The following is a 17856-nucleotide window of genomic DNA, read 5'->3' as shown; positions in this document are numbered from 1 at the left end:
TCCTGAAATGTAAATTTAAATTGCTCTCAACCTCCCTGCATGTGAAATGTGCCTCAGGTTGCTGATAATCAAAAAGTCATCCTTTGCTGCCATCTAATCGCAGTCATCCTTTGCTGCCATTCATAATATCAGTCACTAGAAGGACTTAAATTTCAAGTAAAGCTAATTAATAGGCGATATGCATGGATACTGCAGAGATTTCTGGGTGCAATTTTCCTGATTTTGCACATGCTGTATCTCCGTTCTTTTATTTAAAAATAATCGTAGGCTTCTTGTGGCTTTGAGAACACACGGATGGGAGAATGACTGAGAAATCAGGATCTTTGAAATGGAAGGTCTTGCCTCTGACATTTAAGATAATTAGATTACGGTGCGCAGCTTGGTGAACGGGGCCTTTCTCCCTGGGTACACAGTATCACAGTATGCCTTTCTTCTTCCTTGAGTTCCTTTCTTTCTCGTGGCTTCTCTTCTTCTGTCTTCTCCCGGCTTCCTTTTCTGTTCCTCACTTCCTTCCCGCCCCCCACTCTGATCATTATGTAAAACTGATATAGAAAAATCGATTTGTTGTATTTAAACTGGGTTTGGAATAGTTCTTCATCACTTAAAAAGGAGGAGGGTGGAAGGCCCGACTAGGCAGAGCCCGGAGGATTTCTGAGGCAGTGGGACTATTCTGTATGACACTGTCAGGGGCGATACATGCCGTCGGGTGTTTGTTAAGACCCGTAGAATGGACAACAGCAAGGGTGAACCCTAATTTGAACCGTGGGCTCTGGGTGATGATGCTGCTGCTGATGGGTGAGTGTACCTCTCTGGTGTGGGATGTTGATCGTGGCAGAGCCGCTGTGTGGTGTGTGTGGGCAGGGGGTACGCGGGAACGGAACTCTCTGTACTTTGTGCTCAATTTTGCTCTGAGCCTAAACCTGCTCAGAAACAAAACAAAACCCTGTCTATTTTTAAAAAGTAAGATGCACAAGGTATGGCGTTTTTCCTTTTGTGAAAAAGAAACTTAAATGTAGTTCTTTTGTGTGTCTGTGGACCCCTCATTTCTCCTGCCCGTCAGCGGTCCTCATTTTCTCGCCCCATCCCTGCTTAGTTTGCAAGGTTGTTTTCCCAGCTCTCTCGCCAACTGGTTTGGCATGATTATGAAGACCAGCCAATGTGGATTGAACCCTTTGAAGGCTGGGGATGAAAAGTGCTAGGTAAAAGCAAAGCAATTGTGGTGGTAGAATGGAGGTTGATGAGTCAGAAATGTGCAGGTCCGGCTCCTCACTGGGTGGCCCTGGGGGCCGCGCACCGCACCCCCGAAATGGGTCCTGGAAGCCGAAATCCCGGGGTGAAGACGTACCTGCTAATCAGATTCAGGCTTTGGTACAGCTGTGTTTGCTCTGAAGCCCACGTGCAAATCAAATCATTTAGCATACATTAGGGGAATCTGATTTTTGAATAAACTTGATTGGAATCCTTTGGCAAGGCGAGGAATCCTTTTGTCATGCAAATGAACACCCACTAATTTATATCTTTTTGGAAGGTAGGATTTAATGGTCTAGGTTTTTCTAGCTCCCGTGCCATTTAAAATCAAATTGTTTTGGTGCCTTGGAGAGCAGAATCGCTCTGGGAAGTTGCATTAACTCCTTCAGCCCTGGGGAAGCCATTCAGTCAAGTATGGTTTCTGGAAACTAAATAATACCCTTGTCACCTGAAAGATTTAAAATAGCCTTTGTAAGTGGCTTCTTAGTCTCTGAGAGAACATGACTCATTCCTTCGTTGTAACTTGAAAGAAATCCAAGTGTCAGAAGACGCTTGGGGAATGGACTTGAATTATGCTTGTAAACATCAGTACTAGAAGTTTTAAATATTAGGAAACCAATATGATATGGGTTAAAAGTTGATGGTTGGAATCAGTATATTAGGATGTGGCCCAAAGACTGAATTGGCAGTCCTTTCTAGAACATTCCTTAGGGAAATGTTTGCTGGCCGCGTTCAGGGTTTTGAGCTCCTGCTGTACTCTGGGTACCATAGGTTGTCTTATTCTTTTGTCCAGGGAGGCCCCCCCCACCCCCCCCCCCCCCCCGGCCACTGCCCTCACCACCCCCCAGCACCCTGACCCCCTGCATTTCTGACTGCCCTGTGTTTACACATGGCCTCATAATGGTGCTTCTGCCGGCTTTACTGAGGGTTGCTGCCCTCCTCAAGCAGCCTTTGGATCCATCTTCTGTACGTGATCAGTGGAAGGAAACAGTGTATTAGAGGGAGTCTTACATTAGTGCTGGGAGATAGAGCGCATTCCTGCACCTCTTAAAACCCATGTTCTTGACAATATCAAATGGGGGCTGTGGAGGGTGCGGTTCTCCAAGCCTGGGTCAACCTTTGCCTTTCGTTGACCTCAGTGGATGCCACTTAATGGAAAAATATGATCAGGGTTCACCCTATGGAATCATTGCTTAATATTGTAGATGACTCATTGGAACTAGTGTGTTAGAAAATCACTTCCAGATGTGTAGCAGAAACTTTTCCAAAAGGAAGAAATAAACTCTGGAAAACTGGGTTAGTTTTCTTTTTTCTTTTTATGATCTTAGGGCCAGAATCAACTCTTCCTGTATATGGTTGGTCCACACGTATTTGGAGTTCTAAGTAGCCAGACCCAGTTCACTTACTTTTAGACTGGCACCCACAGAGCTGGGGGGCTGCCTTCAGCCTGCCTCCCTATCCCCTCCCCGCCCTCTGCCCCGCCCCCCCATCTCCCCCCTCCCAAGGATGAATGGTCTGGAAGCCTTACCTGGTCCCTCAGGCACTGACCTCATTCTTTATCGTTATCAGCAAACATTTACGGAGCATTCCCCTGCGAAGGCATGTTGCTAGATACTGGGAAGGACGGGAGGACTGTCCTACTGGAGAACAGCACAAGTAGAGGTAAATACTGCAGAGTGACTGAGCCCGGGAGCTCTGGTTGTCAGCATCTGGGTGGAAGTGTCACTTTCTGGTTGTGGAATATTGGGAAAGTTACTTAACCTTTCTAAGTCTCAGTCTCTTCATCTATCAAATGGGCGCGCCGGTGATAATAATACCTACTTCCTAAAGGAAGTGTGAGACCCAAATGAGATGGTCCATGGTGAACACTGGGCACCGGCTAAGTGTCAGCCATTATTATTTATCTAATTTGCATCCCCCTCCCATGTGTTGTGTATGTGAGTGTGAGAGCGGGAGAGGACGTGAAAAGTGAGTTTGTTGACTGACGCCCTCCAGGAAGCAACCAGTGTTTGATTGTTTTGATTCCCTTTAAATGGATTTCACTCCAGGGCACCTGGGTGGCTCAGTCAGCTGAGTGTCCGACTCTTGATGTCGGCTCAGGTCGTGATTTCGGGGTCGTGAGATCGAGCCCCGTGTTCGGCTCTGTGCTACATGTAGAGCCAGCTTGGGATTCTCTCTCTCCCTCCCCCCTGCCCTCCCCACCCCCATGGCGTGCGTGCACGTGTGCTCTCTCTAAAGAAAAAAAGAATACAGGATTTCACTCCAGCAAAGAGAATTCTCTAGCTTCTCCTATTCAGTGATGTTTCAGTTGGGCCCTCTTAAAAGAGGTCGTGTGTTATCTCCTTGGAGGCACCAGATGACAGGTCTTGCAGATCACGCCATATAGTCAAAAGGAAAATATTTGTAAGTAGCCCAGCCCGGAGCCTTTGCAAAAGCCAAGCCTGCTTCAGCAAGGTGTTTTTGGGAAATAACAATCTTTTTTTTTTTTTTAAAGACTTTTTTATTTTGGGGGCGCCTGGGTGGCTCAGTCGTTAAGCGTCTGCCTTCGGCTCAGGTCATGATCCCAGGGTCCTGGGATCGAGCCCCACATCGGGCTCCCTGCTCGGCGGGAAGCCTGCTTCTCCCTCTCCCACTCCCCCTGCTTGTGTTTCCTCTCTCGCTGTGTCTCTCTCTCTCTCTCTCAAATAAATAAAGTCTTTAAAAAAAAAAGATTTTTTTATTTTTTATTTGACAGAGAGAGAGAGAGAGAGTACAAGCAGGGGGAACGGCAGGCAGAGGGAGAGGGAGAAGCAGGCTCCCCGCTGAGCAGGGAGCCCGATGCGGGACTCGATCCCAGGACCCCGGGATCATGACCTGAGCCGAAGGCAGATGCTTAACCAGCTGAGCCACCCAGGTGCCCCTTGGGAAATAACAATCTTCCGTTTTCCACCCTGCTTATGTTTTCACAACTTACCTCTCACAATCTTGTATTGGAGTACATTGCCTTTGTAGTTTTGTTCATGAGTCGCAAAATGCCTTTTGTATACTAGAATGTGATAACAACATTTCTGAGGCTTGAGAAAGTCATCCAACGAGGCAAAGATCATAACCGTTCCTGTTCAATAGAAATGTATGTCTCCATTCTTTTTGAAGAGTTAAAAATGGTTAGGAATTTGTGAAGCTGCCACAGAACAACTCCAGAGGTGGTGAAGAGTATGTATGCCCGAATTCGACAGCACTGCCTGGAATCCTGACTCTATGAGGTATTGTTTTTAAAGAGAGAGCAGGCTGTGGGGGCGGGGCAGAGGGAGAGAGAGAGAAGCCTAAGCAAAGTCCCCGCTGAGCACTGAGCCCGAGGCGGGGCTCGATCCCACGACCCTGAGATCATGACCTGAGCTGCAATCAAGCGTCTGACGCTTAACCCACTGAGCCACCCAGGTGCCCCCTGACTGTGTTCGTTTTCTGTTGCTGCATGGCCTATTACCACACATTTAGCAGCTTAGAATAACTTCTTATTTCGTAGTTTCTCTGGGTCAGAAGTACAGGCAGGGCTCAGCTGGAGTCTTTCCTCAGAGTCTTGCAGGTGTTGGCAGGGCTGTGTTGTCATCTGGAAGCTCAGAGGCCTTTTCCGAGCTCCTTCGGGTTGGCAAAGCTCAGTTTCTTGTGGTTGTAGGACTGATTGGTCCTGTTTTCCTGCTGGCTGTCAGCTGCGAGTGGGGGTGGCTCTCAACTCGCAGAGGGACACCTTCGGGTCCTGGCTGCATGGGCCTCTCTCACTGTGGCAGTCTGCTTCTAAAAAGCCAGCAGGTTCAGGCGCCTGGGTGGCTCAGTTGGTTGAGCATCCGACTCATGGTTTTTGACTCAGGTCATGATCTCAGCGTTGTGAGATCAAGCCCCGCCGGGGGCTCCACACTCAGCGAGGAGTCTGCTGGAGATTCTCTCTCTCCCTCTCCTTCTTGCTCTCCCTCTGCCCTCCTCCCCACTCTCTCTCTAAAAATAGATAAATAAACCTCTAAAAAAATAAAAAGCCAGCAGGTGGCTTACTCTTTCCAGGAAGGGCCTGGTCCCTCTTCTAGGGGATCACCTGATTAGGCCAGGCCCACCCAGGATCATCTCCTGCTTGATTGACTCAGAGTCAATTTATTATTCACATACTCAAGGGAGTGCCACCTCATAATCTTCACAGGTTCCACTTACATTCAAGGGGAGGGGATTTTACTGGGCAAGTAGACTGTGGGAAGGAGCCTTAAGGGGCAGCTTAGGATTCGGCCTACCATGTTGACTCTACCACCCACGTGGGCAAGTTGCCCAACCTCTCTTAGTCTCAGTTTTCTCCCTGGTAAAATCTGAGTAGCAATAGTATTTTCTGCCTCGGAGGGTTCTTGCGAGGATTAAATGAGGTGTAACACATGCAGTGCATTTAGCACCGCACCTGGAGCTTAGCATACTTGCAATAAGTGCTAGAATTGTGGCAGAGAAGAGCTACTTTTTCTTCTCCCCGCTTACCTTTTCTTTTACTGCCCCCGTAATGAAATGGCTTTGTAGGTAGAGCTTGTGAGCATATGCTAGAGAAATTGAGGGTTTTATTTCCCTAACGATTTAAGTACAGAAAGGGATTTCCTAAAAATAAGTTATTGAACACAAATTTCTTTTCTTATTCTTATTTCCGTCTATTTTATTTTTATTTTTATTTATTATTTTTTTAAAGATTTTATTTATTTATTTGACAGAGAGAAACACAGCGAAAGAGGGAACACAAGCAGGGGGAGCAGGAGAGGGAGAAGCAGGCTCCCCGCGGAGCAGGGAGCCCGATGTGGGGCTCGATCCCAGGACCCTGGGATCATGACCTGAGCCGAAGGCAGACGCTTAATGACTGAGCCACCCAGGCGCCCCCAGTCTATTTTATTTTTAAAGATTTATTTATTTGAGAGAGAGAGAGAGTAAGAGAGAACACGTACGCGTACAAGCAGGGGGAGGGGCAGAGGGAGAGACACTCAAGTAGATTCTGTGCTGAGCACAGAGCCGGATGTGCGGGTTTGATTCCATGACCCCACAGCCGCATGGCCCCAAGATCATGACCTGAGCTGAAATCGGGAGTCGGATGCTCAACCAATTGAGCTACCCAGGTGCCCCTATTTTTTTCTTTTTAAAGATTTTATTTTTTAGGTAATCTCTATACCCAACGTGGGGCTCGAACTCAACCCTGAGACCAGGAGTCACATGCTCTAACCACTGAGCCAGCCAGGCGCCCTGTGACACAAATTTCTCAACCAGCTGTTTTGGAATGTCTAGGTGAAGGCCTTCCTGTAGATACCCTTCGGACTTGATTCTTTGCTCAGTGAATGCATGTGCACTACTCAGTTCATGCTCTCCCCCGCCCTGGGGTTTGAGGTATGTTTCCTAGTTAAAGGAAAGGTTTCAGACTATTAGTCCGCTTAGGAAAAAAGTAGTGATCTAGATCAGTGATGGAGAGTTGAGAATGCCTTTGATAGCAAATACTTACTTTGTAGAGCAGGAAATAGCAATTTACAGGCAGGACCCACACAGGGTTTCTAACCTTTAGTCTGAAGATAGTCAGCAGTTCAGCCTCTGAACAGTCCTGAAATTTAGAGTTAATTTATTCCCAGAAGCTGCTGAAGCACAGCCATTTCAGGGGATTTGAGTATGGTTTCAGGGCCATTCTAGAAGAAAATGAGTATGTGTTGCTTCTTCCCATTGCCTGTACAAATTGATTATACTTCAGAATACTTGCAAAATAAATTCCCACGTGACCAATAGTTGTTTAGAAGCCCCAGTTTGCTGGTGGGAGTTGGGGGGCAGGGGGGAGAGGGCAAAGAAACAAAGGGCAGAGACCCAAGAAAGGCCATGCGTGCAATTGACAAACACTGGGAATCACTTCTGGAGAGTATGATTCTTCAGGATGGAACTGATCTTGGATGTCATTTTTCACCATGATGACTTAAATGTTCAGTTTCATTTAGTAGTGACAACTCTGCGTGTTTAGCTTCCGGGTGAGAAGTTTGGAAGTTTGAGTGTATGTTGTCCAGAACCAGCCCGCGGGAAGATAGCATATGAGATGCCTGCTGGGCAGAACTGGGGAACCTTAAAAGTCTACGGGATTCCGCTGTCCCCCCCCCACCCCCGCCCTGGGCTCACCTACCACACCCGGCCTGAGCGCCCTTTCCATGACTCCCTAGCATACAAGTGGCCTACAGCATTAGCTGCCCAGGGAGGAGCCATGTTGGGGGAGGAATTATGAGTCGTTACCTCATTGAGAAGATCTCAGTTCATGTTCCTCTACCCGCCCAGGGATGTCTAAAAAGAGGTATAAGGATTCACTTCCTTTTATCTACACTTTAGGCCGTCTGCCTGCTCCCTAAAAATTTTATCTGTACATTCTTTAAAAAATAAAGTTTATTAAAAACTTTTGTGTACCAGAGGACGCCATCAGGAGAATGAAAAGGCAACCGACAGAATGGAAGAAAATATGTGCTAAGCATATATCTGATAAAGGATTAATACTCGGAATGTATGATTTAAAAAACCTCAGAGAACTTTAATAAACATTTCTCCAAAGAAGATGGGGCAAATGGCCAATAAGCATAGGAAAAGATGCTCAGCATCACTAAGCATTGGGTAAATGCAAATCAAAACCATAGCAAGATACCTCTTCACACCCATCAGGATGGTTGTTATCTAAAAACAAAACAAAATGGGGGCGCCTGAGTGGCTCAGTCAGTTTGGCATCTGACTCTTGATTTTGGCTCAGGTTGTGATCTCGGGGTCCTGGAATTGAGCCCTGTGTCAGGCTCCCTGCTCGGCAGGGAGTCTGCTTCTCTCCCTCTCCCTCTGCCCCCTTTTTGCTCGCTCTCTAAAATAAATAAATAAATCTTTAAAAAATAATAAAAATGAAAAATGAAGAAAAAAGCCTAATAACAAGTGTTAGAGAAGATGTGGAGAAATTGGAGCCCCAGTGCACCACTGGTGGGAATGGAAAATGGTGCGGCCGTTGTGGAACACAGTGTGGCAAGTTCCTCAAAAACTTAAATTTAGAATTACCATATGATTCAGCAATTCCACTTCTAGGTATATACCCCAAAAGAAACGAAAGCAGGAACTCATACAGGTACTTGCATGCCCGTGTTCCCAGCAGCGCTCTTCACAATAGCCAAAAGACAGAAACAACCCAGATGTCCTTCCGCAGATACCCAAAACCTGGTATATATGTACAATGGAATATTATTCAGCCTTTAAAGGAATGCAGTTCGGACACCTGCTACAACACAGATGAGTCTTGAAAGCGTCATGCTAAGTGAAATAAGCCAGACGCAAAAGGGCAAGTGGTGTGTGGTTCTGTGTATAGGGAGTACCTTGAACAGGTACAAGAGACAGAAGGCAGATTAGCGGTTACCAGCGGTGGGGGGGGGTGGGGGTGGGAAGGAGGGGTTCCTGTTAAATGCGTGCAGAGTTTCCATTTGGGACGCTGAAAAAAAACTCAGGGAGGGGCGCCTGGGTGGCTCAGTCGTTAAGCGTCTGCCTTCGGCTGGGGTTGTGATCCCAGGGTCCTGGGATCGAGCCCCGCATCAGGCTCCCTGCTCGGCGGGAAACCTGCTTCTCCCTCTCCCACATCCCCTGCTCGTGTTCCCTCTCTCACTGTGTCTCTCTCTGTCAAATAAATAAATAAAATCTTAAAAAAAAAAGAAGAAGAAACTCAGAGATGAACGGTGGTGATGTTTGCATAACAACGTGAATGTGCTTGGTACCACCGAAGTGTACACCTTAAGATGGTTAAAGTGGTCAATATCGGGTCAGGTCTATGTCACCGTAGTGGAAAAAACCAACAACAACAACGTATAAAATTGAGTATATGCTTTTGGATTATAACAGCATACTTGTTTGTGCTGGAGAAATGGTGGTGGTGGTGGTGGGGGGACACAGAAAAGAAAAAAGAAGAAAAAAAAAATCGCCCGTAATTCCCCCGCTCAGATTACTTATATTTTTCATGTTTTCCTTTGCCCGTATTTACTCTCTCCTTGTCAGCACAGATGACAGTCACTTTCTGCCACTTCCTGTACAGGTGGGTTCGGTAACACCTCTAGTGCTTCCCCGGCGAAATCTCAGGGCCTCAAGCAATCCACAAACGGAAAAGACATGAAAAAGGCCTCCCGGTAGAGGAAGGCATCGCTCCCAGGCCATGGGGGCCTCGGGTCAGCAGGTCTGGCTGCCGGCCACAGTTTTATGAAAAGCATACAGAAAGGGCTTCAAAGTCCTTGCTCTTCCCTCCCGCTCCACACCGAGCCCCAGAGCGGCGTCACGGTTAGCCGTCCGTTCAAGGCCTCCTTAGACAAGAACCGGTGAGGGTTCTAATCTCCTGCTCGCAGCGGTTCTGTCCGCCGACTGCTCCCGGGGCCTTCCAAAGGGGGGACTCTGGCCTCTGGTCCCCGAGGGATTGGAAGATGCTGAGGCTTTGCCAGAGGCTTCCTCTGCCTGTTTGCTCGATGACCACCTTGCAGACGGCTGGAAAGTGGCTGCTCCCAGGTTGTGTTTACAAGGGAACAGGATCAAGCCTTTGACCTGGCCCCAGGCTTCGGCTTCCACCGTGCAAAGCCAGTGTGTTCCAGAGTTCTAGGGAACTCACTGGCCTGGACCTGGATTGAAGCTTACGATGGTCTGGTCGCAGGAAAGAGGAAAAGGCCTGGTGGCTTAGCAAGGGGGAGGGGGTGACGGAGACAGAAAGCTTTTAAGCATTTCACCGGATGCCGCTTTGAATTCTGCCAAGAGATTGATTCGCTTTCCTGGTGCAAAAATGGGATGTTATTTAAATGCGGGATGAAAACGGCATTGGAGAGAATAGACTTTAATGGCAAGAATCCTTTCAGGGGGCCCATCCTCTCCCTATAGATTAAAGGAGAAAAGCAGTAATCCTGTTTTGCCAGAATTATCTTGTTGGGAAGTAGGTAAGCAGCGGTGGGGAAGTAATTACACCGATCTTCCCCTTAAACACAGCAGAATGACAAATGCCAACAGCGCGGGCCTTTGAAAAGTCACCAGCATAGGAGGCCACACTCCCTACCTGCTCAACACACAGGGAATGAGTTCCTGAGTCATGTGAGATGATCCCGGCCTTTACTCTGCCGCCCCCCACCTCACACGTATTGATTTTCATCGTGGATGTCTTTTTATCATTAGATGAGAGTCCGCATTTTGGTCATAAGGGAAAAGTGTCGTTTTAAAAAAAACCCTGACTTCGAATGGTTTAGTTGCATTTCATCAATTCTATAATTACATCATTGTTATCATTGTTGCCGCCTGCCTCCCCCCCCCCCCCCCCATTGATACAGGTCCTGTCATTTTAAAAGGTTCGCTCTCTGGGGGCACGTGGATGGCTCAGTCGGTTAAGCGTCTGACTTGATTCTGGCTCAGGTCATGATCTCAGGGTTGTGAGATGGAGCCCCGTGCTGGGTGTGGAGCCTGCTTAAGATTCTCTCTCTCCCTCTGCACCCCATCTCTAAATAAATAAATAAAAATCAATAAAGGGTTCCCTCTTTAAGGCTGGAGCTTCACATTGCCTATTGAAATCCCTAGAATTTTTAACACCTTGTGTGAGAACCTGGGATCAGGCTTTACCTCTGACTTTTGGGGCAGTATGTTGTGCACATAGCAGGTGCTCAGTAAACGGCTTATGGGTGGATGTGTCCTGGAAATGAAAGAGATTCTTGAACACTGTTTCCCAATTCTCTATACTCTGGGATTTCTCTTATGTGATTTGGAAAACTGTAGCTATCAGAAATCAAGAGGAGTGGGATTCCAATTTGGAAGGAGAAAAATACAGAAAAGAGGTAGAGGAGCATCAAAATAGTGACAGTGGCCATCTGTGGGTGGTCTTTTATTTTCTGTTTTCTATTTTTGGATTAAAAATTCTTCAGTGAACATGCATTGCTTTAGAATGACACAAACCAACAAATCTTCTATAACACGCATGCAGCCTGTTTATATGAAGTTAGGAAGGCAGTGTATCTTCACCTTTCTTGGGTTACACACTCAAAGCTTTGAGACTGTGGAAAGTGCTTGGAGCCTTTTTTTCCTAGAAAAAAGGATCTAGCGTTTTCCATATAATTTCAGAGTTTCCCGTCCTGTCCAAGGATCACTTAAGACCCCAGATTAGGAGGCTGTTTAGGAAAGGAGAAAGCGGCACCCAAGTAGGGGTTGGCTGCCAATTAAATGTGGAATGCTGTAGAGTTAGATGCGGATTAGCATCAGCATGGGGACATCTGTTTCAGTCCTAGAGCCCTTGCATCAGGCTATGCAAATCACTCAAGACGCCCCTGTGTGAGAGAGGGGATTTCCCTTTGTGAAGCCTCAAGTGTCCTGCCTGTTCTTGTGTAGGTCGGAGGGAACTCAACAGGGAGTAAGTGAAAGCCTTGAGGGTGGGGCTGAGAGCCCGGCTGAGCCGAGAATTTGTATCCTTATAAATGAAGTCCCTAAGCTCCCAGTCAGGATTTTCTCCAGCAGCAGCAAAGAAAAAAGAAGCAGGGCGTTTGATCCGGGGCTGGGGAGTGGCCCTGGACAGTTTTTTTTCCGGAATGACAAGGGGTTAGTGAGGGGGCTGTTGGCCATGGGGTCCAGGCTGAATCGAAAATGAAAGCAAGACAGGAATGCGCTGTCGTATGGAGAGGATGGGCAAGGGTTATGCTAGCCTAGTTGAAGAATGTACTGGGGGAGAAGGTCGAGAGAGTCTTTCCTGGGAAGGACCTAGTTTTGTCATGACCGTGGTTCTGCCACCTGCTGTAGGTAGAGGTCTGTGGGGACAAGGCAGTTGCTTTTTTTTTTTTTTTTTAAAGATTTTGTTTATTTATTTGACAGAGAGAGAGAGAGACACAGCGAGAGAGGGAACACAAGCAGGGGGAGTGGGAGAGGGAGAAGCAGGCTTCCCGCCGAGCAGGGAGCCCGATGTGGGGCTCGGTCCCAGGATCCCCGGATCACGACCCGAGCCGAAGGCAGACACCTAACGACTGAGCCACCCAGGCGCCCCGACAAGGCTGTTCTAAGGCTAAAGGCTCACTGGTGGCATTTGCATGGGCCGAGGGCTGGCACCGCAGAATGCGGGCACTTAGTTAAGAGGGTGGGGGAGTGCTTCTTGCTAGTGCTTCTGGGCACGTGTGACAGGGCATGCGTGCACTTTGGATTAGTTCTGGGGTGGGGGAAGCCCGCAAATATACCGGTGGGCACACTCAGCTCCGCAGAGTAATGAATGGGAGCTCACGGGCTGGGGAGATGGAGAGAGAGAGGTTGTTTAGGAGGAAGTTCGGCAGCGGGGACACTGTTACCAGCACAAATGGCCTTCAACTTGAGTCATCCACTTCTAGGTTTAACTCGAATGCCCAGCCAAAACGATGTTCTCCCTCCTGACCCTGTATATGTCCAGGTAGGAGTGCCTGGTTCATCTACGACGCTGTGCATTTACCAAAAGAGAAAGTACTGAGCGATGATTCATGTTGTTGAAGTGTTCAGTAGCAGGGCTCCCTTTGGACAGCAACTCAGATGTGTGTATTTCAGTGAGCAGTTTGCAGATTGCGATCCGGGGTCATCTGGAAAACTTGGAAGACGCAGAAAAGCTTAACGCTGAGGGTCCGAGAGATAGGGCCAGTGGATTTGTGGTTTGCTCCTTCAACCATTCAAGACAGACTTTTGGGATGCCGGGGATAGAGCAGCAATTAAGACAAAGACGAAGCACAGATGCTTAATTGTAGTGGGGAGAGAGACAAGGGGGGAAATGGACAGGCACTGCCCCTTAGGACCTTGAGATAGGACTAGTGGGGAAGGAAATACAGGTGTTAGCTTTGGGTTTGAGGAGGTTTGAGGAGGTGGGTAGCACTGGGTAGGAGGGAGTGGCCATCCTCGCCTAGAGAGATGGGCAGCTTCATGGAGTCTTGGGGTGGGGTTGGGGGGGGGGACTGGCAGAGGGGCAGGATTAACAGAGGTGGGGTAATAGGGCCTATTAGGACACTCGCCCACCCTGGTTGGAGGCTGGGGGTGGAGGCCAGATCTTAGAAGCCTTGCTAAACAGTTTGACTACTTGCTAAACAGCCTTGCTGAACAGCAGGCTACGGTGAAGCCATTGAAGGCCTTTAAACAAAGGAATGCTGTGATCCAACTTATGTTTCATCCGAAGTTTAACCATTTTGGATCAGACTAGCCATTGTAAAGGTGTTGGAAACAAAATAAGTGCAGATTGGCAGCTGATTTCTTTTTTCTTCAAAATGAAATGTTCAGGCTGATTTCACCTCTGTCACATGAGGAAGATGTAAGCATTTCTCTCTCTCTTTAAAGGAAAGTCTCTTCACATACACAGAGCCCTCACTTTATTTTTCCTCGGTAGTTTTGTACGCAACTCTAATGAGTAGTTTTCCATAATTCAGCATATTGCTCCTGGAAAATGTAGACAATGGGGCAAATTTTCAGCCTATGCTGTCATTTTATGGATTAATTTCCATTAGTGCTGACCTTCTGGCTTTCGGTGCATAAATATGAGTAAAACATCTGTTCGTGTCATTCCCCTCCTTCAAAGCTCTTCCGGCTCCCCCTCACCTACACCAGGAAACAGTCCGGCTCATTGCCTTGGCATACAGGGCCCTTCAAAAACGTGCCTTTCCAGCTCACCTCTGCCATCGCTCCCCATTCTGTGTCCCCCCAACTCGCTGAACACAGGCTTTTATTCCTCCGTGCTATTACTTACCCTCTCTTCTCTGCCTGTGGCGCCTTTATTCATTTTGTCTGCCATGGGCATTTTTATTCAGTGCTGGAGGCTGAGCGCCCACACCGCCTCCTCTCTGAGCTCCCCTCCCCAGTGGAGCTCATCTCTCCCTTACCTGGATCCCCACAGCACCCTGTGGCACCCATCCTGGCCCTTAACCCCATCGTATTTTAACTCCGTGTGGGACCGTCTTGCCCCCAAAGCGCATGAGTTCCTGAAAGACAGGGCCCCTGTCTTGCCTGTCTCGGTTTTCTGAGCTTTGTAGCCCGCTGTCTGGACCCTGGTTGATGCTCAGTGACGGTGTAGAACTAAGCTGTGTGTCTTGTATTTCTGTTAATAAGAGTTCCAGAAGAGGGACGCCTGGGTGGCTCAGTGGGTTGGGTGGCTGCCTTTGGCTCAGGTCGTGATCTCAGGTCCCCGGTTGGACTCCTTGCTCAGCAGGGAGCCTGCTTCTCCCTCTGCCTCTCCCCCTGCTTGTGCTTTCTCTCTCTTTCTCTGACAAATAAAAAAATAAAATGTAAAAAAAACAAAAAAGAGTTCCAGGAGAGTCCTCAGGGAATGACGGGGCAGCAAGCCTCACTTTTGTAACAGGCCAGTCAGTGGAATCTATGACTAGGGCATAGGATCCTCAGGCATTGACGCCTACCCATTCTAGTGAGGAGCCACATGATGTTTGTGTACTGGGAGCTCATCTCTTACTAAATATTGGAGAGATTTTTTAGGTATAAGGAAGTGAAACTGGGTATGTTATTTTTTCCTCTTTTAGCTTTTTATTTTTTTATTTTTTTTTTATTTTAAGTAGGCTCCACACCCCCCACATGGGGCTCGAACTCACAACCCTGAGATCAAGAGCCGCATGCTCTCTACCGACTGAGCCAGCCAGGCACCCCTCTCTTTTAGCTTTCTTAATGGCTTTGTTGAGATGTAATTCACATACCATACAACTCACCCATTAAAGTGTGTATTTCAGGATGGGGGTCAGGCAAAATGGGTGAAGGGGAGTGGGAGATAACAGGCTTCCAGTTATGGAATGAATAAATCACAGGAATAAATGGCACAGTATAGGGAATATAATCAAAGATGTTGTAATAGCATCATATGGTGACAGATGGGAGCTACACTTGTAGTGAGCATAACATAATGTATAAACTTGTCAAATCACTATGTTGTACACCAGAAACTAACGTATCATTGTGTGTCAACTACTCAAAAAAAAGTGACAGAAAAGGAAAAGAACTATCGATAAGCAAATTTTTTAAAAATGTAAATGCCCAACAATGGCTGAATAATTACATGAGTGATGTAGTAAATATCAGGACTGAATATTTTGCAGTTATGAAAATTGTATTTTTCAATAATTTTAAGTGATGTGGAAAATGCTCAGGCAATAATGTTAAGTGAAAACGTGGGATACAAATTTTACACGAAATAACTATCCCATGCATATGATGGCTCACAACTATTCATAATACACATAGGAAAAAAACACCTACAAAATTACAAAAAAATAGCAGCGGTGGCAAAAAAAAAAAAGTGTATATTCCAAGGCTTTTAGTGTATTCACAGATATGTGCGACCATTACCACAATCAATTCTAGAATATTTTTTATCACCTCAGGGTTATTTACTTAAGACATTCAGAAAACCTTTCATAGGTGTCAACCCCTATGATTCTTACTGTAAATGATATCTCTGGTGACAGAGTTTGTCATAGGGAGGGCATTGGTTTAAAGAAGGAAACAAAGATTATATATAGGGCAGGCTGGTGTTTTGTTTGTTTGTTTGTTTTAGAGGAAGATGTGTAAAAAAGCTGAATATCAAAGGGACGTTTACCTGAGGGATGCTGATGTTGACTTAACACCCTTTCCTAGGAGTTGCGAGAGGCCAAGCTTTGGGAGCCATACTGCAGTGAGATATCCCATAAGGCTGGGTAATGTGGACAGGAAAGTGAGAGATGAATTTCAAGAGCTGGGGAAATAACTGAAACATTTTTTTTTTTAAAGATTTTATTTATTTATTTGACAGAGAGAGACACAGCGAGAGAGGGAACACGAGCAGGGGGAGCGGGAGAGGGAGAAGCAGGCTGCCCGCCGAGCAGGGAGCCCGATGCGGGGCTTGATCCCAGGACCCTGGGATCGTGACCTGAGCCGAAGGCAGACGCTTAACGGCTGAGCCACCCAGGCGCCCCATGACTGAAACATACTAATAGGAGAGTAGGTTCTGAGCTTGATTACACTCAGCTAAAGCAACATGGGAGTGATGGTAGCCCGGACACTGAGGACAGTCTGCCCAGGGGATGTTAAGGACGTTAGGGCTTTGGCAACCATCTATAGACTCCTTCCTCACCTCACCAAAAGGCAGAACCTAGTTAAAGAAGGTGTGCCCGTTTTATCCAAGTGGGTAGATAGGATAAACGTGGATCGGGTCACCATGTACTGGAACATCATGCCAAGCAATGGGGCATCTCCTGACATTTTAAAGATGTAACCTTAAGAAAAATCAAAGGAGCTATCCTTTTATTTACCTGAAATAGCTTTTAGAAGATATTATCTCATAAAGTGGTATAGACAGAAAATACTGGTAGGTTCAAAATGGCAGAGAGAATTTCAGTTAATGGATGGATCCAATATGACCGATTACGGAAAATGAAAATATTTGAAGGAAGATGCATTTTTGCCCCCTTTCAAGGTTGTTTTTTCAGAATTGGGCCTCTCAATTTTCGTTACTCCATTATCAGGAGCAAATTAATGGGATGGGTAGACCAATGGCCAGATCCAGAGTCAAAAATGATATGTGGCTGCTTTATAGATGACTGAGATTTTGTAACGAAATAGACTTGCTTTGCTGTGTTGAATGACACAAACAGGACCTGTTGTTGTTTTTTTTTTAAGATTTTATTTATTTTAGAGCAAGCGCACACACTGGAACGGGGGAGGGGCAGAGGGAGAGAGAATCTCAAGCAGACTCCCTGCTGAGTGCAGAGCCCCAAGTGGGGCTCAATCTCAGGACTCTGAGATCATAACCTGAGCAGAAACCAAGAGTCCGATGCTTAACTGACTAAGCCACCGAGGTGCCCCTGTATATATTATTTTTAGTTTTTTTTTTTTTAAGATTTTATTTATTTGACAGAGAGACACAGCAAGAGAGGGAACACAAGCAGGGGGAGTGGGAGAGGGAGAAGCAGACTCCCCGCTGAGCAGGGAGCCCGATGCGGGGCTCGATCCCAGGACCCTGGGATCACGACCCTAGCCGAAGGCAGAAGCTTAACGGCTGAGCCACCCAGGTGCCCGGTTTTTGTATTGTTTTTGAACATAAGTAATGTAGCTGGCTAAATCGACATACCTACAGAACATCAATGCACTTGACATTTTGTTCTGCTTAAGCATACAAGGTATGTTATAGTTCTGTTTATGAAACTCAGGAAAAAGTCAAGGATATTTCTTTTTTGTTTTGTTTTAAGTTTGCAGTGGGCACCAAGATCCAAGGCAGGTTATATTATTTGATGGGCAGAGAATGAGGGTAGTCTAATTTCTCCTTGCATTAATGATTTTTCTGCAATAATTTTGTGTGTCTATGTGGGCTTGTTAAACTCTTTGATTTGTTAGAAAGCTATTATGTACAATGAAGGCACTCTTTTTCTTTTTGTGTCAACAATGGTTTGCTAAAGAACAGAAACAAAATATTCTTTTAGTTTTAAACAGGTACTTTGCCATTCTCTCAATTTATTCAAGCCTTTCTCTTCATTTTTACCTTTTTGTCTTCTCTTTGAGTCATTTACATGCTTATTAGCACAAAGTGAACACAGAAAGTCAGGAGTGATTGAATTCAAATCAGTTTTCCTACCTGTCAGCCAGCCAGTTGAGTCAAGTTATAAT

General features: G+C 46.6%; 1 protein-coding gene across 5 annotated transcripts in view; it reads left to right on the top strand.

The window, feature by feature from the left end:
- The window catches only part of DOCK11 (dedicator of cytokinesis 11), a 182668-nt gene that overhangs the window by 18538 nt on the left and 146274 nt on the right, over positions 1-17856 (top strand). Inside the window, exon 2 of one of the 5 annotated variants that reach the window (XM_035725512.1) lies at positions 2818-2910. The exons of the other annotated variants lie outside the window; for them this stretch is intronic. The gene's annotated coding sequence lies outside the window, so the exon portion shown is untranslated. The remainder of the gene's footprint in view (positions 1-2817; positions 2911-17856) is intronic. 5 annotated transcript variants of the gene reach the window in all.

The sequence above is a fragment of the Zalophus californianus genome, chromosome X, assembly GCF_009762305.2.
Source record: "Zalophus californianus isolate mZalCal1 chromosome X, mZalCal1.pri.v2, whole genome shotgun sequence".
Taxonomy (NCBI): Eukaryota; Metazoa; Chordata; class Mammalia; order Carnivora; family Otariidae; genus Zalophus; species Zalophus californianus.
This window is presented reverse-complemented; position numbering and strand designations above follow the sequence as displayed.